Source organism: Babylonia areolata, chromosome 29, assembly GCF_041734735.1.
Source record: "Babylonia areolata isolate BAREFJ2019XMU chromosome 29, ASM4173473v1, whole genome shotgun sequence".
Classification (NCBI taxonomy): domain Eukaryota; kingdom Metazoa; phylum Mollusca; class Gastropoda; order Neogastropoda; family Buccinidae; genus Babylonia; species Babylonia areolata.
Window position 1 is genome coordinate 27,177,751 of NC_134904.1, and position 8,327 is coordinate 27,186,077.

Consider the following 8,327-nt stretch of genomic DNA (forward strand, 5'->3'; position numbering starts at 1 on the left):
TATCCTTTCAAGGGGAAAAAGAGGAGACACAGGACACACAGGGGTGCGCGCTCGCGCGTCCGCACACAAACACACGCGCGCACACACACACATACGCGTGCACACGCACACACATACACATATAAACGGGCACACACGCACACGCACGCACACACACACAAACTGACAGAACTCGAACACAAACTCGACATTGTAGCCAGTGTGCCTTTCTTTCACCCCTCACTTCACGTGCTACGATACCCAGAACGCTGTGTAGCCAGTGTGCCTTTCTTTTCACCTCTCACTTCACGTGCTACGATACCCAGAACGCTGTGTAGCCAGTGTGCCTTTCTTTTCACCCCTCACTTCACGTGCTACGATACCCAGAACGCTGTGTAGCCAGTGTGCCTTTCTTTTCACCCCTCACTTCACGTGCTACGATACCCAGAATGCTGTGTAGCCAGTGTGCCTTTCTTTTCACCCCTCACTTCACGTGCTACGATACCCAGAACGCTGTGTAGCCAGTGTGCCTTTCTTTTCACCCCTCACTTCACGTGCTACGATACCCAGAATGCTGTGTAGCCAGTGTGCCTTTCTTTTCACCCCTCACTTCACGTGCTACGATACCCAGAACGCTGTGTAGCCAGTGTGCCTTTCTTTCCACCCCTTACTTCACGTGCTACGATACCCAGAACGCTGTGTAGCCAGTGTGCCTTTCTTTTCACCCCTCACTTCACGTGCTACGATACCCAGAATGCTGTGTAGCCAGTGTGCCTTTCTTTTCACCCCTCACTTCACGTGCTACGATACCCAGAACGCTGTGCAGCCAGTGTGCCTTTCTTTCCACCCCTCACTTCACGTGCTACGATACCCAGAACGCTGTGTAGCCAGTGTGCCTTTCTTTCCACCCCTCACTTCACGTGCTACGATACCCAGAACGCTGTGTAGCCAGTGTGCCTTTCTTTTCACCCCTCACTTCACGTGCTACGATACCCAGAACGCTGTGTAGCCAGTGTGCCTTCCACCTTGTTTTCACCTGATTTTTTGACTCACTTGTGTAAACAAAGTGAGTCTATGTTTTAACCCGGTGTTCGGTTGTGTGTGTGTGTGTGTGTGTGTCCGTGGTAAACTTTAACATTGACATTTTCTCTGCAAATACTTTGTCAGTTGACACCAAATTAGGCATAAAATTAGGAAAAATTCAGTTATTTTTTTTAGTCATCTTGTTTAAAACAATATTGCACCTATATGGGCACAAAGAATTAAAAAAATGAAGCCTAATTATATGCAAACTGCATTTACTGTTATATTTATATTTTTTTGTATTCTCTAAACTTGGCACTTTGATCTGATATTCGACCCAACAAGAGCAGTCATAATTATCTTCTCTTTTTTTGTTCAAACAGGAACTTCTTTTGCTAAGCATGGAAGTTTTATTTATTTTGCAAACGTTTTGGTGCAGATAGTAAAAAAGGGGAAATTACTCTAATTAATGCTAGGGGACTTAATTTGCTTTAAACTGATCTTTCTCATCTTAAACATTACATTTTGAAACAAGAGAGGCAAGGCCTTCAAGACTCACTTGTGATGCACTTTTTTTTTATTTTTTAAATCCAAGCTTTTTATGTATTGAGTATAATTTCAAAATGTAATGTTTAAGATGAGAAAGATCAGTTTAAAGCAAACTAAGTCCCCTAGCATTAATTTCAGAGTAATTTCCTTTATTTTACTGACTGCACCAAAACGTTTGCAATAAACAAAACTTCCATGTTAGCAAAAGAAGTTCCTGTTTGAACAAAAAACGATAATAATGACAGTTCTTTTGTTGGGTCGAATATCAGATCAAAGTGCCAAGTTTAGAGAATACAAAAAATATAAATATAACAGTAAATGCATTATACTCAATGCATAAAAAGCTTGGATTTTTTTTTTAAGTGTATCACAAGTGAGTCTTGAAGGCCTTGCCTCTCTTGTTTTTATTATGCCGTACATCAACAGTTGTTGCTGCGTGTGTTTAAGTATATGTCATCAATTTCCCCCTTTTTTTCTTATTTTTTTTCTTTTTTTTATAAACAGAGTGAACAATGATTAATGACTGCGGCATAGTCTGCGTAGACATAACACATTATAACCTTTGCATCTTTTTTCCCCCCTTAAACTTCATTAAGACTGTCTTGTCATTTCAAATGTTAAAGACGGATGAATCCTTTGTCCATAAAAAAACAAACAAACAAAAAAACAAAAACAAAAAAAACAACACAGGAAATGTGTAAATGGATGAGCCTTGTATATGTAAAACTTAGTTACCATGTTTTGTGTATCTTCATTGCTTTGTTTCCCATGTTGGTTTTATGAACTTCTGTGGTAATTGAACTTAAAAAAAACAAACAACAACAACAAAAAAGCAACTGAGCTGGGACAAATCCATCATATAATACCCTACATCATATGTGCCAGGCGGATGCCTGACTAGCACCATAACCCAACGTGTTAGTCAGGTCTAGAGTGCATGAATATGATTATATTTGTGCAAAGTTAATGAGGGGTTGTGTGCCTTTTTTTCGCATGGGTGATTTGTTCCATGGGTGCTACTGATTTCTGTGACATGATTATGGAATGCCGGGTATTGGTTTTGATTGGTGCCTCGTTTTTGAGTTGATTGTATAATTTGTATACAAAATAAAACGGTGGTCGACCCAAGAAAGTCCGGGAAAAAACAACAAAAAACAACAAAAAACCGAAAGTTAAAGATCCTGTCAGCGTTCGGTAGATTATGGAAATAAGAACATACTCAGCGTGCCCATCCCCGAAATCGGAGTATGACTGCCTCCATGACGGTGTAAAAACGGTCATACACGTAAAAGCCCACTCGCGTACGTACGAGTGAACGCGGGAGTTGCAGCCCACGAAAGAAAAAGAAGAAGATTCTGAATATTTGGGTTTCACACCCACCAACAAACGAGCAAATCTCTTTACTTGTACTCATCCCTCCGCGCACTTTTTTTTTCGTATTCAAAGCTACAGAAACAACAACAAAAACATATGAAAGAACAAAGAGGCAATGAGAGTAAATGATTAAGAATCAATTAAGAGTGGCGACTCTTTTCACACACAAGGTACACAACCTCAAGTCAATGCTGGTTATCCTTCCGATGTACATATCAAATGATTCACAAAATGACAAGCCCGGAGCATCTTCCTTTTTTTTTTTTTTTTAAGGAAGTGTCTGGCTTTGTTCCAATGTACCTGCTATTCACCTGTGTGCCAGCTGAATCGGTAGCATAATCAGCATTGACTTGAAGTTGTGTACCTTGCATATGAAGAGAGTTACCACTCTTTATCATTTTGTCAACACAAATGGTATTGTGCTCTTCCACCATGGCCATCATTGTCACTTGACAGTTTGTATTGTATTGTATCGTGTTGTGTAGTGGTGTGTAGTGTAGTATTAGTATAGTGTGTGTGTTCTTCAGTTTTTAACTTCTATCCACATAATGTTATTTTAGACGATTCATATTATATATAGTATAATTATTATAGTATAGTATAGAATAGTATAGTATAGTGTTGTGTTGTGATTTCTCTGTGATAAATTCAGGCTGCTCTCCCCGAGGAAAATTCGTCACCATAGCGCGGCGCAACCCTTTCTTCTTCTTTTTTTTCTGTTGATTTCCTGTCAGTAACTTTGCAAGTGTACTTGTTTTACTCATCAAAAATGGATTAAAAAAAAATATTGCCAAAAACAACACTTTTGTTGCCGTGGGTTCTGCGCATGCTGCTCACGGGACCTAACATACCGTCTCACCCAAAAGACATGTTTGTTTTGCATTCGGCGGCTAACAGAACTTGCCAACGATATACTTTTGTGCGTATGTTTTATAGCTGTTTTTTCCTGTCTCTCTCTGCTTCTGATTAGCTGACTGCACATAATGGCTGGCGTGGTAATGGTAATTAATTGTGTCGGAATTGTTCATCTGTTGGTGAATATTCCAAGACTGAAATCAATGGGGGAGGGCGAGGACGGGTAAGGGGGGACATTCGTAGTATTACGTTGGAAGTGTATACACATGTGAGAGGTGGCTTCAGACGTACATTTTTTGTAATATTTCGTGGTCATTTTATACATTATATGGACAGGACACGTTGTCCGCATGAGAGACAGCAGGATCCCGAAGATGCTTTTGTATGGCCAGCTGAAGGAAAGCCACCGTGAACTTGGAAGACCCTGCACGCGCTTCAAGGACACCTTGAAGACAAACCTTAAAGCCTGTGACATAGACATCGTTTCCTGGGAAACTGATGCCCTTGACCGCTCTCGCTGGAGAATGCTGTGCTCTAGTGGCATAAAGACGTTTGAAAACAAGAAAACGCTGGTCATCAAGGAGAAGCGTGAGCGAAGGAAGCAGGGCTCAACTTCTGGAGACGTTTTCCCCTGCAACACCTGTGGGAAGTGCTGCGCATCCAGAATCGGCCTCTTCTCCCATATGAGGACATACACCGACAGATAAGCCTGCCTGCCTACTCACCCGTCGGACCGACGGGAGACTCCATCATCATCTTATATACTTTGAACGAATGTATGCAGTTCTGAGAAATGAGTGTGGGAAATGTATTGTATTGCATTATACTGCATTGTATTTCATTGTATTGTATTGTTTTGCAAAGCATTGCATTGTATTGAGCCACATTACTGATAGAGCATGCATTTGTTTCACATTGATCTGGACATGTCAGTGCTATTGACACAATTCATACTGTTGACTTTTTTTTCCATAACTATAATGTTCCTTCCTTAGCTTCTGTACAATCCTCCATTCCGCACAATATGAATGAAATGAAATGAAATCTGGGAGCTCTTTTTCGGACCCACTGTCTGGAACAATCTCCGTCATTCTGTTCGTTATGTTAACACCCAAGCATTTTTGCATCAAAACATAACTGAAAACGTTCCTTTTTATATTTTCCACTAGAAAGTATATTCACACCATTCAAACTCTTTAGGATGGCTAGCTCTGTGTCCTTCGTCACTGTGTCACTGTGTGCCAAAACCACTGTATTATCTCAGACACAGAACTGTAATACATACATATTATATGTAAACTTTAAACTTTAAATCAACTTTAAAATACGGCATGAAACATAAATGACATACAGCAAAGTCAAAGCATACCCGATAAGAAGAAGCAGAAGGAGCAGAAAGAAGAGACAGAAGACGAAGAAGAAGCGCGTGTGTGTGTGAAATATAATGAATGGACATGACCTTAAGAATATGAATAAATCAATAACAAAAATGAATAAGCAAATATGACTTGAATGACTATAGCAAATTAATATTCCGTAAGTAATCCGCAAATGCACACAGACTTATCAGTTCCAGTGAAACAGAAGGACGACCAGTACATGTATAAAAATGAAAACTGTCATCAACACAGAATGAGAACTGTTTAAGGAAACATATAAACAGTCCACGTTTTTTCTTTTAATTTATCCTTCTTCTTTTCTGTGTTGTTATTTATCAAGAATTATTCTAATTTGAAACCATGATACAATGTCGGAAACTCGTAGGATGGTTCATAAGCAGTGGAGATTATAATCATTTTTTGAGAGGTTAGACGAAACGGATTAACTTTTTGGGGGCTTGCTCTCCATCAAAGAACACACACACACACACACACACACACACACACACACACACACACACACACACACACACACACACACACACACGCATTCACACACACACACACACACACACACACACACACACACACACACACACACACACACACACACACACACACACACACAGAGTTCATAAACAAGGAAAATGTAAAACAGATGAGAGCAGCTACAGGCCAATTGCGCAAACAATGGAATGCCCATATTGAATATGTAACAACAAAAGCAAGAAAATGTTTAAACGTACTGAAAGTTATAACTAAATAGTGTATTGGGGACAAGATACAATGATACTGAAACATGTATCATCATCACTTATTCGATCCAAATTATCGTATGGACAAGAAGTCTTTTTCAGTGCTCCAAAGTATTTGTTAAAGAAACTTCAAAGCATTGACTGTAAAACATACAGACTTGCCCTTGGCGTACCTTTCCACGCATCGACCCTCAGAACATACAATGAAATAGGAGAATTACCTTTGGATGAATACCGAAACTTGGCATGTGCTAAATACGTATTGAGAAGCTCAACAACTGAAAATTTTACATCAGAGGGAGCAAGAATTACATCTGAAAACAACTTCCTCAAAAGAGCTAAAACGATATCTTATCTAACGCCCATTAGCACGTTTGTGTCAAACCTTTTCCAAAAGTCCGAAATTAACCAAGATGATGTAGACACGCAGAAAACAGTAAGTCCATGCCCTATCTGGGAGATGAGTAAAGCACACATGTGGCATACAAACGTAAATTTTCATAGCAGTGGTAACAACTTTTTATTAAACGTTCATCATTATTAATAAAAGTTCACCCCTATCTCTTTTCTCTCTCTCTCTCTCTTTCTCGCTCGCTCGTTCTCACTAACCCACAATCACACACAGACACAGACACACACACAGACACACGGATACACACACACACACACACACACACACACACACACACAGTCCTCCACAAAAATACGCACACGCACATACGCACGTACTCACGCACACACTTTAATTATGTACACACGCAAACCACACCGGATACATGAATAAGAAAAGATGACGGCAAAGTCAATATGAAATCAATAAAACAACATGCTGCAAAAGTAAATGTTCATCCCCATCATGATAAATATTTCGCTGCAGCTGCGGTTTACTGCCTGGGCTTTTAGCGTGGTGTCAGCCCTGATATGGCCTTAGTGGTCGGCTGGGCTATAAACAACATGATTTGATTTGCTGCCTGGGTGATCATTACGGAGTCATCGACGAAAGTAAAGCATAGCGCTAGTAAAATTCCTAGGAACAAAATGAAAGAAACCCACACACAGCAAACAGCACAGCACGGGCCTAAATGAGGGAGAGGGAGTGAGGCAGGGTTCCAGTCAACAGTACACAGGTGACCAACACTATCAATAAAACGAGCAATTTACATAACACGTTATGGCATAAGGTGGGAAAGGTAATGTTTTTTGAAGGTGGCCGGGCAATGGTGTTGTTTAATTGTTCCATAGGGTGGCGCCTGAGTAAGCCAGTCTGGATCTGAACAAGTCAATTCTTGGGATATGGACTTTGGGTGTGTGTGGGGGGGGGTTCCTGATGAATTTACAGAAAACTTGTTCATTGGTGATGGAGGTGCATTACCTGTCATAATCTTGTGCATTGTTATTCCTTTGTTGTACTCTAATCTACGGATTTGTGGGAGAATATTCACTTGTTTATATATAGTCTGAGTCCAGAAGGAAGTCTTTTTAAGGAGTACCAGCGTGAGCCCCCGTTTATGAAGATCTAGTAATGGGTTCATGGTGTTCGCACTAGCGGAGTCCCATAGTGTTGATGCAAAATCTAAAACAGACTTGATGTTTGCTTGAAGAAACAATTTCCGTGAATGAAAGTCAAGGAAATGCTTGAGTTTGGATAACTGATGGGTTTTCTGGGCTGTCTTTTTTATGTGAATGTTCCAAGTGAGACTGTTGTCGATTATGATTTCCAGAACTTTATGATCACTGACCTGTTCAATAGGTTCACCTTTAAGTTGAATGGAAGGAAAATTATCTCTTGTGTTTTGCCTCTTTTGTCTGTTTGTGATCAATGTGCATTTTGTTTGCGAGAGAGAGAGAGAGAGAGAGAGAGAGAGAGAGAGAGAGAGAGAGAGAGAGAGAGAGAGAGAGAGAGATATCCGAATTTAAACAATATACGAAAACACACGCGCACATTCCATCTACACCCCTAATGCGATCCCCTGTCTCCCATCCCCACCCTTTCTGCGCCTCCCTCCCCCCCCCTCCCCTCACGCACTCCCTCACCTTCACCCCTCCGCCACGACCCCCCGCCCCCCAAGCTCCCTCCACATCCTCCTCCCCTCGACCTCCCCACACAAATCCTGAGTCACTTTTGATTGGCCCTGATTTGCCCTGAACGATATAACGACATGGAAAATGAACTCCCGCCACTGACAACATGCAGAGATCAGGGAGAGAGAGAGGGGGGGGGGAGGAGAGGGGGTGGGTGTGGGTGGGAGATTTATTGAGAGGGGTGCGGTGGCTGGGAGGGATGTATGTATCAAGAAGTGAGAGGATTAATGGAGGCCAATCAGTGAAGCGAGAAACGATATCCTGGTCCAGCTCGCTAATGAAGCCCGACAGATGGCTCACGACCAAACACATTTAAAGCTAGCTAGCTTAG